Source organism: Bacillus rossius, assembly GCF_032445375.1.
Source record: "Bacillus rossius redtenbacheri isolate Brsri chromosome 4 unlocalized genomic scaffold, Brsri_v3 Brsri_v3_scf4_1, whole genome shotgun sequence".
NCBI lineage: Eukaryota > Metazoa > Arthropoda > Insecta > Phasmatodea > Bacillidae > Bacillus > Bacillus rossius.
Window position 1 is genome coordinate 6,135,399 of NW_026962010.1, and position 13,838 is coordinate 6,149,236.

General features: G+C 45.4%; 1 protein-coding gene across 1 annotated transcript in view; it reads right to left on the bottom strand.

Annotated features, from left to right (window-relative positions):
• Nucleotides 1-13,838, bottom strand: part of LOC134541655 (dystrophin, isoforms A/C/F/G/H-like) — a 935,715-nt gene that overhangs the window by 646,730 nt on the left and 275,147 nt on the right. The window lies entirely within an intron of this gene.

Below are 13,838 nucleotides of genomic sequence, written 5' to 3' on the forward strand. Positions count from 1 at the left end.
CAAACCTTCCCCTCTACGGCCAAACCTTCCCCTCTACGGCCCAACCTTCCCCTCTACGACAAAACCTTCCCCTCTACGGCCAAACCTTCCCCTCTAGGGCCCAACCTTTCCCTCTACGGCAAAACCTTCCCCTCTACGGCCAAACCTTCCCCTCTACGGCCCAACCTTCCCCTCTACGGCCCAACCTTCCCCTCTACGGCCCAACCTTCCCCTCTACGGCCCAACCTTCCCCTCTACGGCAAAACCTTCCCCTCTACGGCAAAACCTTCCCCTCTACGGCCCAACCTTCCCCTCTACGGCCCAACCTTCCCCTCTACGGCCCAACCTTCCCCTCTACGGCCCAACCTTCCCCTCTACGGCCCAACCTTCCCCTCTACGGCCCAACCTTCCCCTCTACGGCCAAACCTTCCCCTCTACGGCCCAACCTTCCCCTCTACGGCAAAACCTTCCCCTCTACGGCAAAACCTTCCCCTCTACGGCCAAACCTTCCCCTCTCCGGCCCAACCTTCCCCTCTACGGCCCAACCTTCCCCTCTACGGCAAAACCTTCCCCTCTACGGCCAAACCTTCCCCTCTACGGCCAAACCTTCCCCTCTACGGCCCAACCTTCCCCTCTACGACAAAACCTTCCCCTCTACGGCCAAACCTTCCCCTCTACGGCCCAACCTTCCCCTCTACGGCAAAACCTTCCCCTCTACGGCCAAACCTTCCCCTCTACGGCCCAACCTTCCCCTCTACGGCCCAACCTTCCCCTCTACGGCCCAACCTTCCCCTCTACGGCAAAACCTTCCCCTCTACGGCAAAACCTTCCCCTCTACGGCCCAACCTTCCCCTCTACGGCCCAACCTTCCCCTCTACGGCCCAACCTTCCCCTCTACGGCCCAACCTTCCCCTCTACGGCCCAACCTTCCCCTCTACGGCCCAACCTTCCCCTCTACGGCCCAACCTTCCCCTCTACGGCCAAACCTTCCCCTCTACGGCCAAACCTTCCCCTCTACGGCCAAACCTTCCCCTCTACGGCCCAACCTTCCCCTCTACGGCCCAACCTTCCCCTCTACGGCCCAACCTTCCCCTCTACGGCAAAACCTTCCCCTCTACGGCAAAACCTTCCCCTCTACGGCAAAACCTTCCCCTCTACGGCAAAACCTTCCCCTCTACGGCAAAACCTTCCCCTCTACGGCAAAACCTTCCCCTCTACGGCAAAACCTTCCCCTCTACGGCAAAACCTTCCCCTCTACGGCAAAACCTTCCCCTCTACGGCAAAACCTTCCCCTCTACGGCAAAACCTTCCCCTCTACGGCAAAACCTTCCCCTCTACGGCAAAACCTTCCCCTCTACGGCAAAACCTTCCCCTCTACGGCAAAACCTTCCCCTCTACGGCCCAACCTTCCCCTCTACGGCCAAACCTTCCCCTCTACGGCCCAACCTTCCCCTCTACGGCCCAACCTTCCCCTCTACGGCCCAACCTTCCCCTCTACGGCCAAACCTTCCCCTCTACGGCCAAACCTTCCCCTCTACGGCCAAACCTTCCCCTCTACGGCCCAACCTTCCCCTCTACGGCAATACCTTCCCCTCTACGGCAAAACCTTCCCCTCTACGGCAAAACCTTCCCCTCTACGGCAAAACCTTCCCCTCTACGGCAAAACCTTCCCCTCTACGGCAAAACCGTCCCCTCTACGGCAAAACCTTCCCCTCTACGGCAAAACCTTCCCCTCTACGGCCCAACCTTCCCCTCTACGGCAAAACCTTCCCCTCTACGGCAAAACCTTCCCCTCTACGGCCCAACCTTCCCCTCTACGGCAAAACCTTCCCCTCTACGGCCCAACCTTCCCCTCTACGGCAAAACCTTCCCCTCTACGGCCCAACCTTCCCCTCTACGGCAAAACCTTCCCCTCTACGGCCCAACCTTCCCCTCTACGGCAAAACCTTCCCCTCTACGGCCCAACCTTCCCCTCTACGGCAAAACCTTCCCCTCTACGGCAAAACCTTCCCCTCTACGGCCCAACCTTCCCCTCTACGGCAAAACCTTCCCCTCTACGGCAATACCTTCCCCTCTACGGCAAAACCTTCCCCTCTACGGCAAAACCTTCCCCTCTACGGCAAAACCTTCCCCTCTACGGCAAAACCTTCCCCTCTACGGCAAAACCGTCCCCTCTACGGCAAAACCTTCCCCTCTACGGCAAAACCTTCCCCTCTACGGCCCAACCTTCCCCTCTACGGCAAAACCTTCCCCTCTACGGCAAAACCTTCCCCTCTACGGCCCAACCTTCCCCTCTACGGCAAAACCTTCCCCTCTACGGCCCAACCTTCCCCTCTACGGCAAAACCTTCCCCTCTACGGCCCAACCTTCCCCTCTACGGCCCAACCTTCCCCTCTACGTCCCAACCTTCCCCTCTACGGCCCAACCTTCCCCTCTACGGCCCAACCTTCCCCTCTACGGCCCAACCTTCCCCTCTACGGCCAAACCTTCCCCTCTACGGCCAAACCTTCCCCTCTACGGCCAAACCTTCCCCTCTACGGCCCAACCTTCCCCTCTACGGCCCAACCTTCCCCTCTACGGCCCAACCTTCCCCTCTACGGCAAAACCTTCCCCTCTACGGCAAAACCTTCCCCTCTACGGCAAAACCTTCCCCTCTACGGCCCAACCTTCCCCTCTACGGCCAAACCTTCCCCTCTACGGCCCAACCTTCCCCTCTACGGCCCAACCTTCCCCTCTACGGCCCAACCTTCCCCTCTACGGCCAAACCTTCCCCTCTACGGCCAAACCTTCCCCTCTACGGCCAAACCTTCCCCTCTACGGCCCAACCTTCCCCTCTACGGCCCAACCTTCCCCTCTACGGCAAAACCTTCCCCTCTACGGCAAAACCTTCCCCTCTACGGCAAAACCTTCCCCTCTACGGCAAAACCTTCCCCTCTACGGCAAAACCGTCCCCTCTACGGCAAAACCTTCCCCTCTACGGCAAAACCTTCCCCTCTACGGCCCAACCTTCCCCTCTACGGCAAAACCTTCCCCTCTACGGCAAAACCTTCCCCTCTACGGCCCAACCTTCCCCTCTACGGCAAAACCTTCCCCTCTACGGCCCAACCTTCCCCTCTACGGCAAAACCTTCCCCTCTACGGCAAAACCTTCCCCTCTACGGCAAAACCTTCCCCTCTACGGCCCAACCTTCCCCTCTACGGCAAAACCTTCCCCTCTACGGCCCAACCTTCCCCTCTACGGCAAAACCTTCCCCTCTACGGCCCAACCTTCCCCTCTACGGCAAAACCTTCCCCTCTACGGCAAAACCTTCCCCTCTACGGCAACACCTTCCCCTCTACGGCCCAACCTTCCCCTCTACGGCAAAACCTTCCCCTCTACGGCCCAACCTTCCCCTCTACGGCAAAACCTTCCCCTCTACGGCCCAACCTTCCCCTCTACGGCAAAACCTTCCCCTCTACGGCCCAACCTTCCCCTCTACGGCAAAACCTTCCCCTCTACGGCAAAACCTTCCCCTCTACAGCAAAACCTTCCCCTCTACGGCAAAACCTTCCCCTCTACGGCAAAACCTTCCCCTCTACGGCCCAACCTTCCCCTCTACGGCTAAACAATACTCTCGGGGAAACAACCTTACACTCTAGGACTCAACCTCACACTCTAAAGGCCCAACCTAACCCTCTAAGGCCCAACCTTACCCTTTACGGCAAAACCTTCCCCTCTACGGCCCAACCTTCCCCTCTACGGCAAAACCACTTTCTCTAGGACCCAACCTCCTCCTCTACTGATCGAAAAGTGTTGGGCAGTACTCGGCATCAGGCAGTCGGCCGGCAATGCATTAAAATATTACATAAACATTACCTAATACTGTTGTCGGAATAACTATACATTTATTATTTTGCAAGTAAACATACATTCAGTATAAAAGACAAACGTATTCCAAAATTTAATATTTCTACCTTGTTTCGGTTCTAAAACATATTTTGTAAAGAAGTGCTATGATTGTTTAAGTGTTCTGTGCAGTTATGATCATTTTGGCGCGGTGTTGCATACCTACACATATTACTGGTCACTTTGCAACCATTGTTAGCTATTATATTCTGTGTTAAAGGGTCTACACTTAACACGATGCGTAGTTTTAGATAGTACAATTGAAATAGCTTTTTACTGTTATCTTTAGAAAATAAAATAAAAAGTTGTTGCATGTATTGAAGCAAAAAGTCGTGAGTGCGCCAACACAATGGGGTTATTCCGTTTTACGCTTCCAGATTATAGACATAAACTATTGAGACACCCATACATGTAAAAACAATTTGCATTTAATTTAGTTTATATTGTTTTGAACAGCTTTCGAGGGATTCGCTGAATGAATCGTCAATGCGAGGACTGTAAAATAGTTCAAAGAAGAGCCTCGTAATTAATGCATATCGCACCGAAATATGCATTGCAGAGCGCAGCAGAGAGACAGCATATTCCTGCCTCCGGCTCACCGCTGGTCTGCTTTGTTCTCCACAAGAGCGAACAAGGGACGAACCTGACTGCGAAATTAAGTCAAGTTTTTCCGACGAATAAAAACATCCCGCAGCGAGTATAATGCGGCTTCGAGTTGCTTCCACAGTGAAAACATGTACCAGAACAACAAAGCAGAGCATCATCATCGTCCAAATACTTTACATACTTCATGATAATTTTATGAATATGTACACACACAACTACCATCAAAGCCATAATTCACAATATTCTCACACAATGAAGCACTAATTTTACTAGACAACAAAATATGAACTTTAATTCGCCTAATAGTTCAGACGACACAGATTAAAATATCAGTTATGTTATAAACATCAATATTTTTAAACACACGCTCACTTATCCTAAGTTCAAAATGTTGTCCTGCTTACGCGCAATAATCTGATTTATGTTTGAAACCCAACTTCTGCGTAGCTTTCATATGGGAGGATAAAATATATTTACTCTAGTGTGGAATTCCATGGCCTATAGTAAAAAAAAAATCCTCATATTAGCCTGTAGTGATTTAAAAAAAACTGTTAAAAACCTAAGTCAATACGGCCAGATTAGGTTTAAAACCCATATCTGGAATGCAAGTCAATGTCCTATCAATGCGCCAATTAGCTCCATTACAAACATAAGTTGATACATTATTTCCAATGCAATGGGAACCTTAGGGCCAGACTTGAGTAAAATGATTAACATTGGATTTTGTTTTAATTTAGGGGCATGGAGAAATTAAAAGAATAGTTAGTGTAAAGATTATCTATAGCCTAATTGTGCGACAGGGCGTTATCATACCGTGTAAGCCATTCTAATAGTTTGCTTTGTAGTAGCTTCATAGTAGCTTCATTGTATCTTAATAATAATCTAAAGTAATATATTAAAGTACTTCCTTGTGAATGTTATGACGATTATAATTGAATATTTGTATGTTGTTTAATGTTTAAAAAATCACAGGACCGTTACAAAGGTGCTAATTATAATCATATCATATTGTTCATTCTGCTTTACCTAAATGTGACAGTCACTTTTCCCAGTTCTTTAACTATGTATGCACAATCTTTGTGTGAGCAATTATCTCCTCGCCCACTTTAACAACCCCAGGTAGTGGTACATTTTTAATGTTCAAAGGGTTTTCTACATTAAAAAAAACTAATTAACGTTCTCACTTGACTTCTCTCTCCCGTTAATAATGCTACGTTAATCGTTAAAGAAAATTTACGTGTTCCATATTAAATTCACACTTTGATTTCTGAAGCAGTGCTATAATTTATAAGTATGGCAAAAACAAAACCCTGATTCCGACGTGTCTTAAAATATATATACAAAATAAGCTATTTGGGCATGTCAGACGTTATAAAATATTCGCCTGCTTGACAAAATGAAACTTAACTTTCAACCTCCTATGTTCTCTCCTGTGCAGTTGTTGTCTTTGCCAGTTGTTTTGTCCGGGTGCTACCTCGTAGGTGTTCAATTATCAACAGTTCAGTTGCAACACAGTCGGGCACAACTCCTGCTCTCGCGCGCGCAACATAGAGGCCACAGCAATGTAGCAACAATCATTTATGTTTAGCCTGGGCGTCTTCAGCTGTCACCGCAGCAACACTGTGGCTAGCAATAATGATACTGGTTAGTTGCAAGGCGCATAGGGCGCCCGTTCAAAAGTGGTTGAATATCGTCCCTGGAAAAACGTTTTACCTGTTGTTATATAACTGATTATCATAACATACAAATTGTACTTTAAGAAGAATTATATATATTTAAAAAATTTATTTAATAGCTACAATAACGTTCAAGACATTGCTAAGTACACTGGTTCGGTTATATCGTTCTAAAAGGCTTTTACTTATAATTGAAATAAAAATTATAAAATAAACAGAAGTAATTAAAAATATCTTTAACATTCAAACACCTACGTTTTAGGAAAAAAATGTTTATGAATTATTTATGGCTAAACAAGCTATTTATGGACACATGTTAAAAGGAAATACGCAATGGATTTCTTCGAATCAAATATAAAATTTAAAATTAAGTTTGTTTCTTTGTCTCACTTGGGTAAAAAAAAAGATTGATAACAATTTCTTGAAATAATATAAAAAGTTAGTAAGCAACCAACATATTAAAAAAATTATGAATCCTTGCCATTTTGAACTCTTACTATTACATGAGCACTAAGATTACTGTACATTATCTCGATAACCCTGCGCTGCGCAACTTCAGGACACACCGTGTAACGCATTGCCCCTCCCCCTCCCCCACCCAACTCCGGCATGCCTAGTATTCCCTCGGAGCCTTCCCACACCCTCCTCACCCCTCACCTGATTTGCGCATGCGCACTGGTGTAACTTTTGGGTATACATATAAGGCATGGGCGTAGACACAGAGTAATAAATTGGACAATCAATACGTTTGAATCCCCGCATTTTTCTCTAAATAATCGTGTCACAAGATCGTAAACTTGACAAACATAATGTGTAATTATCACGCTTATAATTTACAAAAAAACGAGTTACATGTCTATAAATTATGTGTTATTTAAAAACTATATGTTTAAATGCAATCCTTCATTTAGGTACACAATAAATTATCAAAATGTGTATAAAATCTATATGCTGAACCTAGGGATTTCTACGTTAGCATGTGAAAAAGCAACCATGTAATATTTTATATGGCTTCGTACCTTTATTCAGCTGATATAACACTGGATAGGTACTGAAGAAAAGCATATAAATGCATAAGACAGTACATATACGGTTACAACAATGCCCACCACTGACTGAAGATCCAGGAGCCAGCTGCCCAACTCGCTAGCCGTGTTGTGTTGTGTTGTGTTGTGTTGTGTTGTGTTGTGTTGTGTTGTCCAATCAGCACGTGCACCACCTCATAATAATTAATAACAACTCTGTTTCTCTGATCTAAAAACAATAACGATTTGAGGGTTTTATAACGCTGAAATTATTTAATTTAAAATTTAATTTAAAAAATGGGGTATGGCTGTGTCATGGACACGGCCGTGTGTTGTACGTGAATACGTGTACGTAATAGGTAATATTTTCTATACAAGATATAAAATACGCTATTTTATGTATGTGATAATCTTGTTTGAACACTAAGTAGTCCTTCAGGTTTCCATGTTTTATTTATGATAGCAACTAATTCCGTTCGTCGGGTTCAGGAAATAAATCAAGTAAACAATTAATTACCGTGTTATAAATTTATTAATTATAGGTCTGTGATACGATCGAACACAATCGATGCCTACACAGTCCGGCGTCGATATAGAAGCGATTTCATCATCCACTTGCATAATTTCAACCGCCCCAGCTGCAGATGTACTGGCACCGTCGTTGATCCGCTCGCCCGCATTCATTCTCTTACGTTCCCGGCACTGCTTCACTCGGTCATGTGGTGTTTTATTGGTGTCATTCGATTGCTTTTGAGAAGCCATTTCCAACCGTATACGATCTCTGTATTTGGATTTGGCTTTTTGACGCGTATAGGCCGACGTTATATATTTCTGATTATATATATTTTTAACATATTATATATTCACTTTAACTATTTTACACTAATGTTTTATATATGCAATCGATAGATTTTGACTAGATATGACGATTGAAACCTAAACGAACGTCGTAGCTTCTCCGAGTCAAAAGTTATACTAAATGGAAATCTCGAAACGCAGCAAATTGACCTCAAAATGGCGGCGCTTCCCTCTCCACCGCGCGCGATGCGTCACAGTCCTCGCTTGGCGTAACGAATTCTTTGATCATTTAGCTATCCAGTGGTGTAATTACATTTTGGATGGAGATGATAGACATGTAGCTACAACGCCAAACTGTATCATTGTTTTTTTTTTAATTGCCTCCCACTATAGAAGTAATTTTAAAGAAGTATTCGCGTGAAAAATCGACGTATAAATTAATGTAAATACAAAGGCTTCAAAATGTTTATATATTTTTCCATGGTTCGAGTTAACATTGGAGAATCACAACTGAATGACCCGACAACTGAGCACCACGCAGTCTGGGAAACAGCAGGAACGGCTCGGAGACACCAGCCCAGAGCCAGCAGGCCTGCAGTCTGCGAGAAGCGCGCCTTTACGGCCAAGTTCGCTGGAAATAATTTGCCGCCGGTAGAGGGGGGGGGGGATGAAGAAGCACCCCAGGAAATGGGATAAGTTCCCCCGGGGAAGGGGAGCCGGGGGGCGGGCGGTGGAAGAGGGAAGCTCGGGAATTAGCGAGAGCTCCACCGAGCTGCTGCCTCGCTCTCGCAGCCGGACACAGGGCGCTGGGGCGCACAGAGTCGTCACTTCCAAGCTGTGTGTGGTCTCCTTGTGGGGGGGGCACGTCTGCACGGGGAAACAAACCAATGATAATGATGTAAAAATAAACATTTAAAAAAAATTGGGTTGTCTGTAAAGTCAGTTTACGGACGATAATTTTACGTGATAACGTCACAAGAAAACATTGCTGAAAAATTGCATATCTTTTTAATTTTCAAATACTATTTACAGTTTTTTTTGTAAATTTAATTTAAATAATTTGTTTAAATATATAATCACGAAGAATTAGTTTAAAAAGCCCGCCTTAACCTGTTTGATATTATAGAAGATATCCTGGCACAGTGGTTGGCCGGTTCTTGCACGCTCGGCTCAGGCGGAACGTGACAATTTTTTCGTGCGTGCAGCCGGCGTTCATCGATTTATAAGACGTTATAACGCCAAAAAATGCAGTAGAGTCAATATGCCGTATGTTAATGCCTTTGGAAAATTTCCAGTGTCTTCTTTTGTCATCATAAATTATTTTTCAGATTGCTTCAAACATTAATTTATACGACGATGCTGGGCGACACGTTAATTTATTTTTTCTCTTTACATATTTTTTTTTTTTGCTAAAGCCTCGTTTCGTACCAAATATAATTCCGTTTCTTTTTTCTCTCTTTCTCCATTTTTAAAGCAAATTGTGTTAAGATATTTAAATATTCCAGCAACAAATATTGCTTATATTATACACGTGCGCAAGATTATAAAGCTCTGCCATTAAACCAAAATGTGTTACAGTGGAGCCATTATTTCGGGTAGTTTCATAGATTGATAATTTGTATACATTAAAATTTAAACAAAAAATTACCACCATAAATAATATTCATTAAAATAACCTTATTTGGGTTGCCTGTACACAATTTTTCTCACTCCAGGATAAATCGTATGGGATAATGCATTATTTCAAGGTTGGTTTTAGCAGAAGGACTAAATTAAGATAAGAGCTTCGTAGATTCTACTTAGTGCCAGCTCTAAAAATGGGAGTTAAAAAAAAATTTTATTTGCAATATACATTTTAAATAAATATTAGCGTTAACAAATAGTCAAAATTTTAATTCTAAATAAGACAGAAAAGAAATATGGTTGATTTTATTAATCCTATTATTATAGTCAAATGTAGTGAAACGGTAAATGTGCAAGTTGGCGAAATCTGCATCAAATAAGCGCATGTTAGACAAATTTTCATAATTCGCTCAAACAAGTATACCATCACTTAAAATTCCAACCCTAGATGGTTTTGTGATAATATAACCTTATAGAGACATGAAATTTTATACCATAACATTTCTTGATCTGGGCTGTTTGGAATTAATCACAAAAAATTTCTTACATTGCTACAATTGTTTCCGAGTAAGTATGCTGTATCGTTTACCGATGCAGTCTTACCGAAAATTCCTTTAATTTAAAGCTGTATCAATAGCATTTCAACAGTGAGAGGAATATCCGAATCCTTTTAACAATAACACAACCTAGCTTATTAGCAAATAAATACTTTTAGGAGACATTTCTTATGTTCAGAAATTGACACTACCTGTCCTCAGGCAGTTATTATTTCACAAGTACAAGGTTAATTTGTTGACAGTAAGAAACAGCAGTGTCTGGACCACACTGGCCTAGGCCCAGTGTCGCAGAACGCCAGCGAGGGGCAACAAGGACCACGGACAGACGAGTGGCGCACTGGGTGACGTCACACTGAGAGGCGGGGTGTCGTGACGTCACGGGGGTGTATCACGAGTTCCGGCACCCAGCAGACGTCGTATTTAATGAAGGTGAGTTCTAACCAACGACCAGCAGACACTTTTGATCATCCAGGAACCATCATTTTGTGTTCACAACACCTGCTTAAAAGGCTCTTTTTCCTCCCACGGTGAAGGATATATAACGTAAACATTGACAATTGAGGGGCACCGTTTTTTTTAAATAATATCCTTTCAGTAAAATTATAGAGCAAGTTAATTATCTTATATAATTCTTTCATATACTTTATATCTGTAAAATTGTAACTCTGACAGTCTGTAAAAGGAATTAGACACATTTCGTTACGGCTGTTTCACGCACAGAGGTAATTGGAAACAGTTAATATTATGCAAGCGAAGCGGCGAGTTATAAGCAAGTTAACAAAATAAAAATATAGATGTAGGTACACGCAAAAACGCAAATGTACAACTCTAACGACAGTATCAAAGCGTTTGGCGGTATTTGTCAGGAGCGCGTTGATAAAAGCAACCGTAAGCAAGGAAGCGAAAGAATTTAATGATCACGCGCGGAGCAAGTGAGACAGGCGAGCTGGCACCCTACTGGTGTAGCCGGTGCGAGAGAGACAGGATTAGTGCGGCCAGGACTGGAAGGCTGCAAGAGAAGGGTTTATCGCCCCCAGTGTTTCATGGACACTGCAGCTCGGCCACTCGCAGCACAGCTGAGCTCGCTGCCAGCTCACCTGCGCCCGCGCCATTACTCCACTCCACTCCACTCCACTCCACTCCACTCCACTCCACTCTTCTGTGCCACACACTCTCTCTCTGATACAACACACGTGCGATGCCATACTTATAGCCTTCACACTATGTTGTAGCACAAGCAAAAAAAAGGAGGGGTGGGGGTTGTCTGTAAAGTCGGTTTACGGACGACAATTTGACGTGATAACGTCACAAGAAAACATTGATGAAAAATTGCAAACTTTTTAATTTTCAAATATTATTTACAGGTTTTGCAAATTTTTAATTTAAATAATTTGTTTAAATATAATCACGAACAATTAGTTAAAAAGCCAGCCTTAACCAATTTGATATTATAGAAGATTTTCTCGCGCGGTGGTTGGCCGGTTCTTGCACGCTCGGCTCAGGCGGAACGTGACAATTATTCGTGCGTGCAGCCGGCGTTCATCATTTTGTAAGACGTTATCACGTCAAAAAAAAAGTATTCTCTCTAATGTATGTTTATTTAATTCTTATGTAAAAGATGCATAACAGGCTGATATTAACTAGGTGTTTACCAATGACAGACTGATGTTGCAAATAACTGCACCAGTCTTTTCTATGCTTGTTCACATTAAACAATACCATAGATCAGCGTGACTTCTGCATTCAGCATTGAAAAACTGTAGTTTACTATTTAAAGTTACAACTCTGCAAATTAAGTATGCCTTAGAAAAAAATATGTACATTAAAAAGATATTTGCGAATTTGATTTGGAGAGTAGGTACTAATGAAGACAGCAAGTTGAGTGTTTAGTGCCGTACCGTCCACTGGGTGGTTGAGTGTGTAGAGCCGTACCGTCCACTCGGTGGTTGAGTGTGTAGAGCCGTACCGTCCACTCGGTGGTTGAGTGTGTAGAGCCGTACCGTCCACTGGGTGGTTGAGTGTGTAGAGCCGTACCGTCCACTGGGTGGTTGAGTGTTTAGAGCCGTACCGTCCACTCGGTGGTTGAGTGTGTAGAGCCGTACCGTCCACTCGGTGGTTGAGTGTGTAGAGCCGTACCGTCCACTCGGTGGTTGAGTGTGTAGAGCCGTACCGTCCACTGGGTGGTTGAGTGTGTAGAGCCGTACCGTCCACTGGGTGGTTGAGTGTGTAGAGCCGTACCGTCCACTGGGTGGTTGAGTGTGTAGAGCCGTACCGTCCACTGGGTGGTTGAGTGTGTAGAGCCGTACCGTCCACTGGGTGGTTGAGTGTGTAGAGCCGTACCGTCCACTGGGTGGTTGAGTGTGTAGAGCCGTACCGTCCACTGGGTGGTTGAGTGTGTAGAGCCGTACCGTCCACTGGGTGGTTGAGTGTGTAGAGCCGTACCGTCCACTGGGTGGTTGAGTGTGTAGAGCCGTACCGTCCACTGGGTGTTTGAGTGTGTAGAGCCGTACCGTCCACTGGGTGGTTGAGTGTTTAGAGCCGTACCGTCCACTGGGTGGTTGAGTGTGTAGAGCCGTACCGTCCACTCGGTGGTTGAGTGTGTAGAGCCGTACCGTCCACTCGGTGGTTGAGTGTGTAGAGCCGTACCGTCCACTGGGTGGTTGAGTGTGTAGAGCCGTACCGTCCACTGGGTGGTTGAGTGTGTAGAGCCGTACCGTCCACTGGGTGGTTGAGTGTGTAGAGCCGTACCGTCCACTGGGTGGTTGAGTGTGTAGAGCCGTACCGTCCACTGGGTGGTTGAGTGTGTAGAGCCGTACCGTCCACTGGGTGGTTGAGTGTTTAGAGCCGTACCGTCCACTGGGTGGTTGAGTGTGTAGAGCCGTACCGTCCACTCGGTGGTTGAGTGTGTAGAGCCGTACCGTCCACTCGGTGGTTGCCGTACCGTCCACTGGGTGGTTGAGTGTGTAGAGCCGTACCGTCCACTGGGTGGTTGAGTGTGTAGATCCGTACCGTCCACTGGGTGTTTGAGTGTGTAGAGCCGTACCGTCCACTGGGTGGTTGAGTGTTTAGAGCCGTACCGTCCACTGGGTGGTTGAGTGTGTAGAGCCGTACCGTCCACTGGGTGGTTGAGTGTGTAGAGCCGTACTGTCAACTGGGTGGTTGAGTGTGTAGAGCCGTACCGTCCACTGGGTGGTTGAGTCTTTAGAGCCGTGCCGTCCACTGGGTGGTTGAGTCTTTAGAGCCGTACCGTCCACTGGGTGGTTGAGTGTGTAGAGCATCACCGCCCGGAGGTTGGTTAAGTGAGTGTAGAGCCGCACCGTCTGGTAACTGAAGTGTGTGTAATGCCGCTAAACCTGTCGGATGGTTTAGTGTATGAAGCCGCACCGCCTTGTAGCTAATTGATTATGTAGAGCCACAAGTCCGGTGGTTGGTTGTGTGTGTGTAGAGCAGCACAGCCTGGTAACTGGTTACATATGTGTAAAGCCGCACCTCCTGTTTAGTAGATGAATGTGTAGAGCCACACCGAAGTGTGTGTTTAGCCGCACCACCTGTTGGGTGATTGAGTGTGTAGCGTGGAGTGATTTATTGCTCTTTATCTAAGCAAAAAATAAATTTTAATATAAAAAAAAGTTATAAATCGTTGGCCATTATTTATAACCCTAACATTATTAATACATTGTATGATTACA